The sequence below is a fragment of the Chinchilla lanigera genome, unplaced genomic scaffold (assembly GCF_000276665.1).
Source record: "Chinchilla lanigera isolate Chin_1 unplaced genomic scaffold, ChiLan1.0 scaffold00023, whole genome shotgun sequence".
Taxonomy (NCBI): domain Eukaryota; kingdom Metazoa; phylum Chordata; class Mammalia; order Rodentia; family Chinchillidae; genus Chinchilla; species Chinchilla lanigera.
Genome location: NW_004955424.1, coordinates 14,134,112 through 14,151,978, shown reverse-complemented (window position 1 = coordinate 14,151,978; position 17,867 = coordinate 14,134,112).

Here is a 17,867-nt window from a genome sequence, read left to right as displayed (position 1 = left end):
AGACGAGCAAGTTTTCAAAAAAATTCTCAGGGAGCCTTTAAGAGGAGCTACTGGAAGATGTGCACCATTATATTGTATATGTTTAAAATTTTTTCCCTGTATTCTGATGTTTTGAATCTGGAAAAATTTAAGTGATGAGAAACTGACCCCTTGGAGCTGGTCAGTTTCTAGAGACAGCATGGGGGTCTACCGGGAGCATACCTCTGATACGCAAACTAACCAATCCAGAGCCCTGCTTTTCCTCTATGTCCCTGTACCTCAGCAGGCTTTATTCCTCAGCCTAGATCATCCCAGGGTCAGGTACTAGGCAACCAGGCACCATCTCTGTAACCCAAAGCCTGGTGAAATTATTCAGATTTGCCATTCCTGAACTATTTGCTCCGCTATGCCTTCTCCTGAAAACCACAATGAAGGCTCTAGCTTAGGCTTTTCCCTGTTCCTGTCTTCTGCCACCTGACTAAAACCTGGTGCTTCCCCTGTGATTCTGGGTGGCATCCAGTGACCCCTTCTCTAAGATCTGTGAGCATAATCACCTTTGTTTCTTATGTCACCGTTGGATCTCTTCTTGTGGTGACACCTGACTGACCATCTCACAAAACACAGAGTAGCCATCAAAATTAGAAAGTTAATCAGGAAAGAGAAATGCATACAAAGGAAAGCAAGAGACCAAGAAAAGAGAATGAAGGAAATTCCCGAATTGACAATGAAGGAGCAGCAGCTGTGCAGCCAGGCTAGAAAGCAAACTTCCAGCAGTGGAGAGGAGAATTTGGGGACTCCAAGAGATGTCCTCCAAAAAACATGGAACTGATATGTTACCTGTGCATATGACCATGTTGACAGATGGTGTTATAGCTGGAGATGAATTATAAATGCATAGAAGACCAAGAGGGAATTATTAGCTCAGGAAAATACAAAAGAAAATGCACCTGATCACACCACTTTTGTGACTTACCTAGAAGTAATAATGAACACACATATAGTGTTTACTATGTGCTAGACCCTGTCCTACGTCTTTTACATTTATTAACTCATTTAATCTTCACAGCAACTCATTTTATAGATAAGAAATCTTTGGCAAAAAGGTTAACTAAAAGTATATAACTTATCAAAGATCTCACAGTGTATTCATTTTCTCTTGTTGCTACAACAAATTACTAATAACTTAAGCGCTTAAAGCAATACAAATTTATTATCTTAGCATTATGGAGGTAAGAAGTCCACAATAAGTTGTTTTTCTTCTTCCTTTGCAGTGTTGAGGACCAAACCCAGGGCTGGCAAGCACTCCACCACTGAGTTACAGCCTCAGTCCACATAGTAAGTTTTAGAGCTAAAATCAAAGTGTTGACATGTGAAGGCTCTAAGGGAGAACCCATTTCCTTGCTATTTCCATCTTAAAGAGGCCACCTGCATTCCTTGGCTCATGGCCCTTCCTTTATATTCAAGGCCAGCAATATTGCATCTTTTTTTCTTCTGACTTCCACTTCTGTTCTCACATCTTTCTCTGACTTTGATTCTTCTGCCTTCTTCTCAAAAGGTCCCTTGTGATTACATTGGGCCCACCCAGTAATCCAGGATAATCTTTCCATTTGAGAATCCTTAATTTAAGCACATCTACAAAGTCCCTTATACCATGTAAGGTTACATATTTAAAATTCTAAGGATGTGTGTGTGGGGGGGTGTATCTTTGAGGGGTCATTATTCAGGCTGTCAATCTTGCCAATTCTGAATATAACAAAATTTGACATATAACCACACTGGGACTGTAGGAAGTAGGAAAGAATGTAGTAAATAGCATAAGAGAGCTAATACACCATATTTCAGAGCAGAAAAGCAATTGACAGATTAGACAGTGTAAAACTAAAACAACTCCACAAATATATAAGCATGTTCTTAACATATGAGGATGTACATATATACATAAAAACAACTAAAAATGTTGCCTAAAAATTGGTGATTTTTCACTCTCAGCCTTTACAAACCACATGTAGGAAGAGCTTTGACTAAATACAATTAAACAGAAGCCCCTAGGATATGACTATGGGACTCTGTTGATGGAATTTCTGTTTGCAACATTCTCATGCTGGCCCTTTGTCTCATATTTCCCAGCTCCCTGACTTTGTTTTAGGATCTTGTCACTTGTTTCTGGCTCCACACATGATGGACAGGTTTGGCTGAGTTATCTCAGTGTTACCACCCTTCTTGGACACAGGTCTGGTATGTGTTCTCCAGCTGCAAGTCCTGGGACTCTGGGAATCTAAACCTCCACTGTCAGAAGAGATGTAAATAAAGACGTGTGTGTGTGTGTGTGTGTGTGTGTGTGTGTGTGTGTTTGTGTGTGTGTTATTGCATATTGATCTCAGGGCCTTCTCACTTAAATACATCTCCAGCCCTTTAAAAAATTTTTTTTTAATACAGGGCCTTGCTAAGTAACCAAGGAGTTAATCTTAGGGGTAATGCAAAGAGTAGGAGCCGGGTTGTGGAGGCAATGTGGGATAAGTGAGCATGAGGAAAGCAATGCAGGTTCCTTCTAAGAACAAGGAGTAGCAAAGGGGACTGGGAAATGGGTGGGTATTAATGAGAGTAACACTGAATGAACCACACCAAGATATGGGTCTTGAACCTGTCTTTAGGACCATTAAGAAATCCTCTGATGTTGTTGTTTTTATAGATTCATGTTAGATGATACTTTTTTGCCCTCTTTGATATTAGGAACAGACATGTGATTTGTTTTGGTCAATAGAATATGGATAGAAATGTGTGCTATTTCTGGACAGGTTTTTTTTTTTTTTCTGGTCCCAGGAATCGAACTCACAACCTTGCACTTGCCAGGCAGGCACTGTGCTGCTGAGCTAAATCCCCAGTCCCTCTGGACAGGTATTTTAAAAGCCAGCATATTGCTGGACATGGTGACATATGCCTGTAATCCCATTACTTGGAAGGCTGAGGCAGGAGGATTGCCATGAGCCTGAGGCCAGCCTAAGCTACATAGTGAGTTCAAGACCAGCCTGGAATACATAGTGAGACACTCACTAAAAAAAAAATTAATTCATTAATTTCATTAAAATAAAATAAAAGCCAGCATATTATATGCTACATCTTCCTTGTACCACAGTGAGTATGGAGATGGGGCCTCCATCAATCTGTATCTCCTGAGTAATGACAATGGATGGACCCCTATGTGGTACATGGACATATAAACAGAGTGCCAAACATTTGTTGTAGTAAGACTGTGTCCCTCAAACTGATTGTTACTACGGCATGACCTACCCCTGTTATGGCTTGTGTCTAAATGTCCTCCCAATGCCTCATGTGGTCCTAGGTGGGGCTTTTCAGAGGTGGCTGGATCCAGAGTGTGTGATGCTGAGATTAAGTGTATGATACTGGGATCAAGGATGTGTGATTACTAAATTAGTCTCTTCCTTAGCTGGGCGTAGTGGTGCACACCTGTAATCCCAGCACTCAGGAGACTGAGGCAGAAGGATTGCCAGAGTTCAAGGCCAGCCTTGGCTACATAGTGAGACCTTGTCTCAAAACAAAATAAAACAAAAACTAAATTAGTCCCTCCTTGAATGTGAGTGTTACCTGCTCTAAGGATGGATAGCCTGGGCAGAATATAAGGGACGGAATGAGGGCTGCTGAAATTACTTGTCTCTGAAACCTCTACAAACTGAGCCAAAATAAACCTTTCTTTCTTTAACTGTGGGTGTTGGGTATTTTGTCTCAGCAATGATAAAAAGTAACTAAGATACCCTTCATGAACTGATACAGGTTCTAAAGTACAAGTAGCGGGGATTTAGCTCAGCAGCACAGCGCCTGCCCGGCAAGCCCAAGGTCATGAGTTCGATTCCCAGTACCAGAAGAAAAACAAACAAAACAAACAAACAAACAAAAAAATACAAGTAGTAAACACAATAAGGCATAGTCTTTTAAGGACTCAACCGATCAAACCCAGAAAACCAAGTTCACTCAGAATCCGTGGTACAGGGAGGGAACCTTAAATGATAGCAAAGTCAAGAGTCAAGCACTGGGAAAGCTCAACTGGCTCGAGAATAGATTGGAAGTAAAATTCAGAGGATGCTAGTCAAATCCCAGGGAGGAAGTGAATTAAAGTGTGCAGGTCCTGTTAGTATTTTCTCAGTTCTAACCACTGGCTGCTGTGGAGGATTTGAAGACTCTCAAAGTCAACTAGACATGAGAGTAGTTGAAGTATCATTGCTATGGGTTTGTGGACTTTCAGGTTGGTAGTACTGGGGATGTACAGACATGCTGCAGGTGCTCTGATCAGAGACAGAGTAAGCAAACTGTTGGAAACAAATGATACAGTGACGAGCAGCTCTGCAAAGGCACAGCATTGATGATAGGTTCTCTTTGAACCCTTGGGTGAGATTCTCCTTAGGTGAGCATTGTCTGTGGTAGGCAGTGTTGGGAGACAAGGATGTCCCTGTTTCAACTGTGAGGTGAGCCAGGGGCCTGATGAGAAGTCAAGTGATAAATCTTCTATGGAGGAAAACCTGATGGATAGATTAGATTGGCCATGGGGGTGTAAACAGGGACTAATGTGAGAAATGTTCACTTTAGGAGTTAGGAATTAAGGGATGCATTAGTTCTTTAGGCTTCCCAGGCATCCCTTCAATGTGGAAATCTCTTATAGCAGTAATGACTGGGGGCTGGGGCTTTAGCTCAGCGGCAAAGCGCCTGCCTGGCAAGCGCAAGGTCGTGAGTTCGGTTCCTGGTACCGGAGAAAAACCAAAAAAAAAAAAAAAAAAAAAGTAATGACCATGGTGCCATGTTTTATTCCAGGAGAACTCATGCAGGCCTGGTTATAAATAGTTAGGAATCAGGGTGACAGAGCATCAGTCTGGGCACATGCCTCCAGGGCTTTAGGGGTAAAGTGGTAGTTCTGGCTGTCTGGGGTACATTGTAACAGGAGATCCCCCCACCCACAGCCAGTATACTTCAGTTTCTTAGTTGCCCAGGTAACAGTTCCTGTTCCAGTTCCTGTCGCTTCTGGATTCTTAGAAACGGCTGGTCACTGTGATACACAGCTGGTCACTATGATGCACATTGTATAAACCAATCCCCAATTGATGAGCCATTCTGCTTCTGTACTTCCTGCTTGCTTATCCCATATAAGCTCCAGACCACCAGAGATCGGAGCCTGATATTTTGGGGGTGATCCTAATCAGTGCCCATTGATGTAAAATAAATCTGCCTTTAAATCCTAGTTGTTGTTTTGTTGTTTCTGTTTGCTCTTGCAATATGAGATTAAAAATTCAGAACATTAAAAAGAGCTAGACTTCCCAGTGTGGCAATGTGGCAGCTGCTAGGCTGTGATGGGCTGTGTGCCCTCACCTCAGATGCTGAACCCTGAGAAACAGTGCGTAAAAGTTTGTGTTCCCACCGCCTTGGAACATATTTGACCTCCACTGTGGTCAGCCTCTGTGAGAAATTGGCACTAGGTTGCCACTAACAGACACGATGTCTTTCTGGGCTACATTCGCCCCATAACTTTGCTATAAAGTAAGGGCCTACAGACTATAAAGCACCAGACTGACTCAGTCAAGGTTAGAGCAAAGATAAAGTTTGCAGCCTCTGGATTACTAAGCAACTTCTAGAGACCTAACAAATCACCTCACCTTCTGAATGAGTTCATTAGTGGTGCAGTCAGAATATGAGAGGAATGAATGGGTTATGTAATATCCAATGCTTCCAAATATGGTTATGAGCTATGCTGAGGCTTGGGTAGTCCTAGTAGGCACTCCTTTCAAAGGCCAGTAAGGTATGGCTGAGAAAAGGGTGTTATGGATTGTGTGAGAAGAGTTTCAGCTTCAGAAGAGAGGGCAGCTCTTGGCTAGATCTCAGGCTGGGCGGAGATTCAAGCAGACATTTGTACTAGAGAGGCAGGTGATGATTGGACAGGCCTTCAGCCTCCCTATAGGTATGTATATCTGAAGCCTGTGTTCCTGACATGGCAGGAGAGCTGGTGCTCCAAACCCACAGAATGTTGGTGGTTGGTGGGCATGTGTCCTTCAGGAGATGCTCTGATCATTGGCCTACATCTTGGAAAGGCCAAGGGTCTCAGATAGTATGGGCAGTGTGTAACTGATGGCAGCTGGCTCTGGACCCAGTGCTTGCACAAGCTGCTGGAATGAAGTGGGCCTCTGATTCACTGCTTTCTCTCTGTCCTCCCAAAACATTTCAACCTCAGTATTTTTTAAAGAATGGGTCCACTTAACCACAGGTTTTTCTTTGCTCATAGAACACGAAGTATGCAAGGACCTATAGTCTTTCTCCATGTTTTTCCACACGGAACTCACTTCTTTCTCTAAAGAAACAGTGAATAAATATTTTTTCTTCTCCTCCTCCTCCTTCTTCTCTTCCCTTCTCCTTTTCTTCTTCCCCCTCTTCCTCCTCCTCCTTATTCTCCTAGTTTTGGTGATCTAACCTAGAGGTTGTTTACCACTTAGTTATATACCCAACCCTTTTTATTTTGACACAAGACCTCACTAACCTGCCCAGGCTGCCCTTGAACTTGAGATCCTTTTGCCTCAGCATTCCAAGTAGCTGAGGTTACAGACATGCACCAGTATACTTGGAACAGATATCCTTCAGCATTGTTTTAGTGGAGTATCAAATTATTAGCTTCCCTGGGTACCTGTATGCCTTAATTTGCCCTTCTGTACTGCCCTAAGAAAGAGGACTCTACCCAAGTACAGCTGGAATGCAGAAAAACCCTTTTTGTATGTAAGCCTGGGACACAGCCCCAAAATAGTTCAATGAAGTATCAATCTAAAGATGCCAAGCAGAGACATGGGAGCAAGAAATGAGGCCATGGAAGAGTGATCCGCCACAGCAAGGCAGGAAGACAGGGCAGGGCTGAAGTATGACAGATCTATTGTGCTTGAAATCCCCCTTCACACCATGCACTAAGGCTAACAAGGAAATGTCCCCATTCCCCTACTTGGGGGCCACAGTTGCTCTCAGGCATAGTTTGGCTGATGTTTGTTGGTTAAGTCCATTAGGATAGGACAGCTAGCAGAAAGAGATCCAGAGAGAGAGTACAAAAACTGTCTAGGGGAGAGCTCAGGCCACAACTGGAGAAGGCAGGTAGTATAGGTGTGAGGAATGACACAAATCAGATAAAGCTAGATAGAACAAACAAAGGAAGAGAGAGAGAGAGACAAAAACAGAGAGAGAGAGAGACAGAGAGACAGAGAGACAGAGAGACAGAGAGGGAGATTTTGAGACTAGCTAAAATTTGTAAAGAAGTTGGGTGTAGGGGCTGGGGATTTATTTAGCTCAGCGGCACAGCGCCTGCCTGGCAAGCGCAAGGTCGTGAGTTCCATTCCTAGTACCGGAAAAAAACCAAAAAAAAAATAAAAATAATAAAAAAATAAAAATAAAGCTGATAGCTAAAATTATAAAAAAAAAACAAAAAACAAAAAAAAAACGAAGAAGTTGGGTGTAGTGGTGCACATTTATAATCCCGGAACTCTAGAGGCTCAGGCAGAAGGATTGTCTTGAGTTTGAGGCCAGCCTGGGCTACATAGTGATTTTAGTCCCATCTGAATGAACTACCTAGTGAGGCCCTGTCTTAAAAAAAAAAAAAAAAAAAAAAAAAATCTTGTAAAGAAGGCTGAGTGGCTCAGACCCAAGAGAGCAAGGCATGGTGGCCCATGCCTATAATCTCAGTACTCAGGAGGTTAATGCAGGGGATTCATGAGTTCAAGGCCAGCCTGGGCTTCAGAGTCAGCCTATCTGGGAAAAAAGAAGAAAAAAGGCTGAGATACTCAAATCTCCTTTGTGTCAGTAGGTTGGCTAGACTTAAAGGCAAAAGAATGTGCAGGAACGTTATATAAAGAATGTGTGTGCTACTAATGGTAATCATTTGATAGTAATGGTGATTTTTTTTCTTTCTTTTTTCTTTGGGACAAGGTCTGACTATGTAGCCCAGGCTGGCCTCGAATTCACAGCGATCCTCCTGCCTCAGCCACCCAAATGCTGGGATTACAGGTATGATTTCAATGACTATTTAAATAGTATACTAAAACAACTATAAAATATATTTGGAATAGTTGTTGGAAAAGATATAAACATGTACTGAATGTTTGTATTAGAGAATTATTAATTTTGTTAGCTGTAAATGTTGTATTGGGGTTAATAGGGAGACTATCTTAATTTTTTAGGGCTATAAGATAAACATATTTAAAGATAATGATCATGCAAATTGAAATCGTCTAGCAATTCACATACATAAATGAAGGAAATAAAAAAGTTTTAACTAAGTTTGGATACAGGTAATGAGTATACTATTCTTTCTGTTTTCTTGTTGTTTAAATATTTTTCTCAAAGTTATATATGAAAAGCTGAAGTATTTTATTAACACACTATCAGAAATTAAAATACAAGTATGTAATAAATTATACCAATGAGAAATCAAGGCAGTATGGGTAAAAAATATATCAATGATCCGTGTTGACCAGAAACATCTGATTAAAGCCCTCAACAAAAACAACAAAAAGACTGTGTAGTGCACTTTTGAAATTAGAGATGGCTGACAAAATAGTTTCCAAATTTCTCCAGAAAATTACCAGGCCTCTTCTGATTTCAATATTTTAAGTATTCCTTTGAAAATTCATTGATTTTAAGGGCCTGGGAGATTTCTTCTAAGTATTTGTATCTGTTATGTGATCTCTATCTTTTTTTTTCTTGTCTAGCATTTTCATCTATGTTTTCACTGCTGCCTGATTTATTCCTCCAGTGAAAGGGTCATTTCTCAGAATTCCTGATTTCCCTACCCAACATGTGTGTGTCCAAAAAATATTTATTTATGAATACGCTTTAAAGATTCATGTCACTGCCCAACTTACATACTGCAAACTATTGTTTTTCTATATTATCTTCATTCTGAAAGCAAAGCTCATCCATATTTCCAAAGATCAGAAGGGTCCCACTATCTTCTGGGAACCAAAATTCCAAGAATACCTCCAGGTTCCAAATTTACTCCCCTTGTAATGGAAAATCCATTGCTGACCTCTCCTGCTGAGGTGATAGTTTGTGATTGCACAACATTACATTCCCTTTCCAGGGCTGCAGGAGCCCAAATACTCTTGAGAATCTCTCTCCCAGCTAGAAACACAGACTGTTCATTTAGCAGTTAGAGCTGTCAGCACAGCAAGCTGGCCAGAGAAAGAGAGGGAGAGAGAGATAGGGAGAGAAGGAGAGAGAGAACCTGGGCAGGGAGCCCTTGACAGAGCCACACTTCAGGGCCTGGAGAAACAGGTAGGACATGGCTCTAATTTGTCACTTCCCCAGCACTTACTCATTTACATCTTATATCCTGGCAGATGACATATGAATTACTCTCACCTACATGGTAAAATTTAGAAGTGTTAGTACAGAGGCAAGAACAGGAACAATCTGTGGGTCTCCAAGGGCTCAAATCTAAATGATGCTACCTTATCCATTCCATTCATCCCTTCACTCAACATCTGCCTTATAACTCTCTTTTCGATATCACAGCTGACCTTGCTGCCAGGGACTTGCCAGTGAATGTGAAAAGCTCCTGTCCTGGAAGGACATACAGCAAGTGGAAAAGATAAAGATACAAAGCAGAGTTACAAAGGGTTTCAATTTAATGAAGGATAGGGAGGACATATAAATAGGAATGGGATAAATTGTGGGTCTACACAGTGTCTGCTTGCCCCTTTGCCCTAAGCAGGTAAATTTCCTAACCATTTCATCATGCTAACTCATTTCAAGATTCTTCTTTCAGGTTTTCCAATATCGGACTAGGAAAGCTGAAATTCTTCAAATTTTCATGGCACACGCTGTTTGTATACTTTATTGATCTAAAAGAACATATTGAGCTATGATACCTATTTAGTGTTACATGTGTTTAAGTCTGGATAGTGGCACTGGGACTTGAACCCAGGGCCTTACGCATAGTAGGCAAATACTCTACTATTAAGCTATATCTCCAGCCTAATATACGTATAAATCTTGTGTCTCAATGTAAGTTTCTTGATTGTGGTAATTATTCTATACTTTTAAATCATGGCAAGCATATATAATAGCTAGCAAATACACTTTTTGAATTTAATAGTTACTGAATTAGTAGAAGGTCTGAGTTCTAATATGAATACTTCTGGGATTAACTTGCTGTGTGGTAATTTGGCACGATCCTTTATCTCTCTTTCTACTTCCAGATAGTTCATCTCAAAATGAACACAGTTGTCCCATCCTCCTTAACCTCCTAGAGCTGACGATCAAGGGTTCTAAAGGAGAAAGATGCTTTGTCTGAGCAAGGATGAGGTAGGAGAAAGGGCAGCATGGGTTTGAGGTAAAGAATGAGGACAGGGAAGAGAGTATTGTAAATGTAAGGCTATGAGGAAATCCTGGGGCAACAGGAATATGCTATTTTTAGTTTTAATGAATATCATACATTTTTCAAATTTTAAAAACTAAAATCTATCTTGCTGACAAAATGATTTTTTGTATTGCTGGATATCCAATGCTCCAGAAAACTGTAAGAAAGAATGGCAAGCCAGGCATGGGGGCACATGCATGAAATCCTAGCACTCTTGAGGCTGAAGCAGGAAGATTGCTGTGAGTTCGGGGCAAGCCTGAACTAATAGCTAGATCTCATCTAAAAAAACACACAAAAAAACCTTTAAATTTTAAAAATTTAAAAACAAAATAAGCATAGAATTCCACTGGATATATGTTTTCCATTGATTGTATGCCATAATTTATTAAACTAATTTTCTATTAGTAAACTTTTTATTATTTCCAACAAAAATATATAACAACATCTTTGCAAATATGTCTTTAGAAAAATGTAGTGTTCATTCCTTGGGATAGTGTAGTGAAGTAAAATTGCTAGATAACCTTCCTGCAAAATAGTAACCATATATAGAATTTTAAGCTAATAATGCTCTTGTTTTCCTGTATAATTTACCTTACCTGTATTTATTCATAAATGCCCACATAGAAGTTGTCTAAATTCTTATACAGCACAAATTTATTTGTCCTTTTTGATTGATTGAGATGAGTTCTTGCTCTGTGGCCCAAGCTGATCTTGAACTTGGCTCAAGGGATCCTCCTACTTAGCCTCCTGAGTGGCTGGGACTACAGGCATGCATCCCCACACCTAGCTGACTCCTTTATGATTTATAACTTTTTTTTTTTTTGCCTTTCTTCCAGTACCAGGAATTGAACTCACGACCTTGTGCTTGGCAGGCAGGCGCTGTGCCACTGAGCTAAATCCCCAGCCCCTAACTTTTGTTTTTACGCTTAGAAATATCTCTCTTGATATCTCCATGTACTATTTTCTTTTCGTATCAGTTTCAACTTTTTACATTTAAGTGTAAGATTAATCTGGAATTTACTCATTTGATTTAGAAAGTGAGGTGGGATCCCATGAATTTTTCCCCCCAGATGGCTACCAGTTGCCCTAATAGCCCAGTTAGGAGTAATATACATTGCTGAAGGGTAATGCGGCCCTTTTCTTACTGCTCCCATGTAGAAGCCAAGGAAGGCATGACGCTGAGCTAAGAATGTAATTCAGTCATTAAGAATGGTAGAGCAATCTCCACAGCCTCAGCCAAGTCTTCATGCAAATAAGGCAGTGTCCTAAAGAGCCAGCAGGCTTCCTTTTCTCAGCAAGCCAGCATGGACACCGTCTGTAAAGCGAGGAAGAGGAAAGGAGCTAATAGTACTCTGCATAATGACATCAATGAGAGAGCGCAGGAGATGAAGCTAAGAAATATGCTTTCCTCTTCATGGAGTTACTACATTAGGAACCACGTGTGTGTCTGGTTTAATAGTTCATTTTGCTTAGTCATTTATTTATTTTTTATTTTAGTCATTTATTTATTCAATATTTATTGAGCAGCTACTGCGTGTCCTGTACTTAGGCTGGATTTCAATCTCCATTTGTCCCATTGGCCAGCTGTACAAGCATAGGCAGTAGCCCTGGGCAAGAGGAACCAGTGCAAAGGTGACGTTTGAGCAAACACGTGAAGGAAGCAGAACAACCCTCCGGGGTAGCTGGGGGAAGAACATTCTAAGGAGAGAGACAAAGAAATGCAAAGGTCTGAGATAGGTTACCTGTTTTTCCCATGTTCAAGAAAAAGAAAAAGAAAAAAAGTCTCATGGCTGTGTATGAAGTAAAGGAGAGCAGTGGGTGATGAGGTGCAGTCTCCTGTGAGAAGTTTGACTTGTACTATGAATGAGGCTATTTGACTTCATTGTATAACACTTTCTTCAGCCAAGTGGGAATAAACTGTGATAAGGGTAAGCAAGGCCAGTAAGACAAGAGATAATGGCGGCTTGTGTGAAGATGGCAGCAGCTCAGGTGGTACAAAGTGACTGGATTCTAGATGTGTTTTTAAGGCAGAACCAACAGGATTTGCTGCTGCCTGGAAGTGAAAGGTGAACAAGAGGAGTCAAAGATAACCTTAGTAAGTTTTGAGGTTTTTTTGAGACAATCTCAGTCTCACTCTGTAATTCAGGCTGTCCTCAAACTCGCAGTGATCCTCCTGCCTCTGCCTCCCAAGTGCTGGGACTACAGGCATGTGCCACCACACCTGGCCTAACCTCAGTAATTTTGGCCTAAGAAACTGAAAGAATGAAGTTGCCCATTTACAAAGATGGGGGATGATAAGTCTGAGGAAAAGATCAGGATTTGATTTGTGACCTGTTAGGTTCAAGATGTCGTTAGACATCCAAGTAGAGATACTTAATTAGATTTACAAGTATGGATTCTAGGAAAAGATCCTGGTCTGGGCTAGAGATGTGACTACAGGAGTTAAAAGTATATAAATGGTATTTAAACCCCCGGGATCAGAGGATAGCAACAAAGGAGTATGTAGCTGGAGAAGAGGAAACATAAACTCATTCCTATTTCAGGTACTCTGCCAAAAATACCCTTCCACTAGACATTTTCGAGGCTCGCTCCCTCACTTCACTCATGCCTCCCTCAAATACCACCTTCCTCATGCCTTGCCTACTCCACCTAAATGATATCCCCCTTCTCTATTCCAAACATTCACTTTTTTTAACCTCCTTTTATTGTTTTCTTAGAGAGTTTTCATTTCACATGCATTTATTTACTCATGTATTGTTTATCTTCTTTATGAGGAAGGACATTTTATTAAAACTGTGTTTTAATCATCTAAGTTTGGGTTTTCCTAGAAGCAGATGTGAGATCAAATAAATAGGAGTACAAGCATTTACATGGGCTGTAGTCCAGGATATACCAGTAAGAGAACAGAGACATGACAAAGATGAGAAGGCTGTCAGCAAAGGTGTGTCACCAACGAAGTTACTGCTACTGTGGGTGCCTGAAGCTTGATCTCGCAGAGGAACTCTGAACCTGAAAAAAACACTGTGAGGGGTCTGCTTGCCAACATATCAGAAGAGTGATGCACCCTCTTTTCTGCAGCTCTGCTTTCTTGTGTTTAAATTGTAGTCAGTTGTGGTCCAAAATTACTAAATGTGAAATTTTTTAAAAAAACTTTTGTAAGTTTTACATTGTGCGCCCTTCTAAGTAGCATGAAATTTTACTCCATCCTTCCTGAGATATGAATCATCCCTTGGTCCTGAATATTCATACTGTGTTGTCATCTGCCCTCGGTCATTTGGTAGCTGTCTTATCAGATCTACTGCTGAGGTATTGGAGGGCTTGTGTTCAGGTGATCCATATTTATTTAATAATAGCTCCAAGGCACAAAAGTAGTAATGTTGGCCATTTTATTACAGTATATTGTTATAGTTGTTTTATTTTATTATTGTTTATCTCTTACTGTGCCTAATTTATAAATTAAATTTTATCATAGGTATACATGTACAGGAAAAAACATGGCATAGTATACACAGGGCTTGGCACTATCTACAATTTCATGAATCCACTAGGGGTCTTGAAGTGTTTCCCTCACAGATAAGGGGGTGCTACCACACCAGTTCCTGTTAGTCACCCAGTGAGGGCCACTTCTAGGGTGTATTAATTCTTATGTACTTCTTGCCTAATGAGTCCACTTACCCACTGACATGTCGTGTTCTGACTGCTGATGAAAATCAACAGACAAAGAGCTGCAGATGCCAGTAGGTAGAAGTGGGATGACTATACTAGAATGGTAAGGCCCTGAGGTGTGTGGGTAGGGCCACAACACCAGCTACTTCACCATTCTACCCCCAGTACCTAAAACTGTGCCTGGTGCTTACTGGGTGCTCAATAAATTCATGTATATTAAATAACATTGTTTACATGTTAAGTGAATCTCATAGCTAATTGCTGGGGGAAAATCATGTTTGGCATTCAGCTCTTAAATTCTCCATCCCTACATTATAGTTTCCTTAATCCTTTAATGAAGTCAGATATTATATACTTGGGCTGTCCTCTGTGGTGTGGATACCGAAGGAGCAGAAACTGTGGAAGCACAGTTTGCAGGAGCCGTGGGCAGAGACTAAGAGTAAAGCACAGCAAAGGCGATGGGCAGGACCAAAGCTGGGAGTAGCAGGTCAGAGTCAGTGACTCGGGGAGATAAGAGGGATGCTGGGAAGAATTCCCCCTTTTCCAATATCTACTAGATGAAGGTGAATCCCAGATGGGTGCTTGGGTATGTATCTGATCTGTCTCTCTCTGATTTGAAAAGCCATTCATATATTCAACATTAAATTTTAGTGTATCCTTGTGTCTATTTCTGGATTCTACACTGATCTTTCTCTATTCTTTTGCCATTTCAAAAATGTAGTTTAACTCCTTTTATTATTTTATTTGATTGATTGATTGTGGTTGAGACAGGATTTGTTGTTGTTGTTGTTGTTGCCAGGAATTGAACTCAGGACCTTGTGCTTGCCAGGTAGGTGCTGTGCCACTGAGCTATAGCCCCAGCCCCCTGAGACAGGATCTTGCTATGAAGTTCAGGCTGGTCTTAAATTCACTGTGTAGTCCAGGCTGCCTGAAACTCATGGCAACCCTCCTGCCTTAGCCACCAGAGTGCTGGGATCACCACTCCTGGCTGGTTTAACTTCTTTTAAATTCACCTGTTTTCCTGTTTGAAAGTTCACAGGATTACTTCTTTTTAATTTATGCTTGCCTAAGTCTTCCTTCCACAAATGACCCCTACTAACTCTTAAAGGTATAGGACTGTGAATGTAGAGAAAGCAGTATGTACAAAAGGGCGCAGCTAGGATCCTAGAAGTCAGGAGAGGTGGCACATGGGAAAGCTGTGCTTGTAGGTAAGGTTTGGTGTGTGCGGTGGATTGTATTCCCCATGCCCAGCCATACATCACTCATCTGTCTTAATTATCTAGAGTGTGATTTAATACTTCTTTAAGAGTTCTCTTTCAGAGACAAAGTCTATGCTCTCTCTCTTTGCGTTTAGACAATTTGCTTGTTACCAACAAAATGTTGGCAGAAGTGACACTGAAGTCAGAGGCTGTTGTAAATGGTGATATACTTTTATCTTGTTCACTAGAGCACTTGCAGTTAGAGCTCTCGGGCATCATGTAAGATATCTCTCTATTCCAAGTTCATCAAGCTACAATAAGTGGCTAAACAAGTGCTCTAGTCCAAAATACTAATCTCTCTCCCTCTCTCTGGTTTGGTTTGGTTTGGTTTTTTGAGACAGTATCTCTGTATGTAGTGCAGGCTGGCCTTGAACTCCCTGTGTGGCCCAGGCTGGCCTTGATCTCACAGCAATATACTTGCCTCAGCCTCCCAAGAGCTGAGGTTACATGTATGTACCACCACTCCTGGCAATGCTAATCTGTCTTGTGCCCAGATACTGGACATGTAATTAGAGGAGCTTTCCAAGGATCGTAGTCACTACCCTTGGAAACATCCTCAGGTAAGGCCCTAAATACCATAGAGAAGACAGAAACCATCCCTTCTGTACTCTGTCCAAATCTCTGACCCACAAAATTCATGAGCCTAATAAAATGGTGGTTTATACCACTAGCCTTAAAGTAGTTTGTCACTATGCCACAAAAACTGAAACACCTTCTTGGGTTGGAAGGAAATGTGGAGTCATGGAAGCAATTCCCAGCTATGGAGTAACTACAGGATTCAGTGGTGTAGAATGAAGCTGCAAGACTGCCCATCTCTGTGGGTCACCAACATTACAGGAGACAAGGTAACAATGGTCCGTGAAGCTATGCAAGGTAGTTACCTAGTCACTATGGATGAACTGTCACCACCAGAACTAGAAGAAAGGGAACTAATAATGAGGCTAGTAATAATCCGGACAGGAAGAAGAGGGCCAGAGTTAGGGTAGTAGCAATGGAGATGGAGAAAGATTTCAGAAATGTTTCAGAGGTTCCAGTAGGACCTTGAGATAGGTGAGAGAAGTCTGGAATGATTTGCAAGTGTTTGCTCACAAAGGATGGTGGTATAATTCCCCAGATCAGTAACCAGAGGAAAAGGAATCAGTTTGAAGAATGAGATGATAGGTTAGGATTAGGAGATATTGTCTTTGAGGTGATTGAAGAAATGTCTAGGCATCATCTGGACATTTAACAGTGTTGGACAATAATATCTTCAGGTGTCAAGAGTATATATTTAGTAATTAAAGCCATGGAAGTGAATGATTTGGCAGTTGAAGAAGATGCAGGATAAGAAGAAAGGAGAACCCTTAAGATCAAACACTGAAAAATGAAAATGTTTAAAAGACAGGCTAAGAGGGTCCCCATAGCAGAATGTAGTGGTGCACACCTATAATTCTAGCTCTGAGGAGGCTGAGGCAGGAGGACTGCCATGCATTTGAGACTAGCTTGGTCTACACAGTGAGTTCAAGGCCAGCCTGAACTACACAGTGTGACTTTGTCTCAAAAAAAATCTCCATAGATGCTTTTCTGAAATTAAATTATCAAATAGATGGTAAAAGAAACAGAAGCATCTGGTGTTAAAACAACCAAGATAGTAAAACAGAAAATGCCCTCCCCAGCCAGTATACTTCAGTTTCTTAGTTGCCCAGGTAATAGTTCCTGTTGCAATTCTGGTTGCTTCTGTCTCATAGAAATGGCTGGTCACTGTGATGCACATTGTATAAACCAATCCCCAATTGACAAACCATTCTGCTTCTGTACTTCCTCTTGCTTATCCCACATAAGCCCCAGACCACCAGAGATCAGGGCCTGATATTTTGGGAATGATTCCAATCAGTGCCCGTTGATGTAAAATAAACCTGCCTTCAAATCCTGGGTATTGTTTCAGTGTTTCTGTTTGCTGTTGCAATAGTAGAGAATTTCAAATGAAAAAGAAAGTGATCAATAATATCCCATATCTCAAAGAGCAAAGGAGATATGGACTGAAAAGCAGCCATTGAATCATTATAAGGTCATTGGTGCCTTTGGAGAGAGCAGTTTCTGTGGAGTGGAGGGAATAATGAACAACAGGCAGTGAACAAGGACTTACTGCAGAGTGAAAAGAAGCATGGGTTCTCTAACCAGGCAGCGGAAGAGAAAGAGCATTGAAATCTGAAATAGCAGGGAGAGGAGGGAGAAAGAGTGGGTGAGTGGGATGACTCAGGCCTTTGTCAATTTTACTGCAAAGCCTTTGTCCCTTAGAGAACAGAGTGGTGCACTGGTTAAGAAAAAGACTTTGGAGCTGAGCTGCCTGCATTTATGTCCCTACTGACTAGCTGTGTCAACTTGGGCAAGTTACTGTCTGTCTTCAGTTTCCTCATCCGTGAAGAATAATTGTAGTCACTTCCTAGGTTTTTGTGCTTAGAGTAGCATATAGTAAGCACCCAGCAGACACTAGCTATTGTTATTATTACTATCCTCATTGGTACATTTGTAGACTCTGACTTTTTCTCTCAGTAGTATGTACTGCTCTTGCTCTAGGACAGCAATTTTTATTT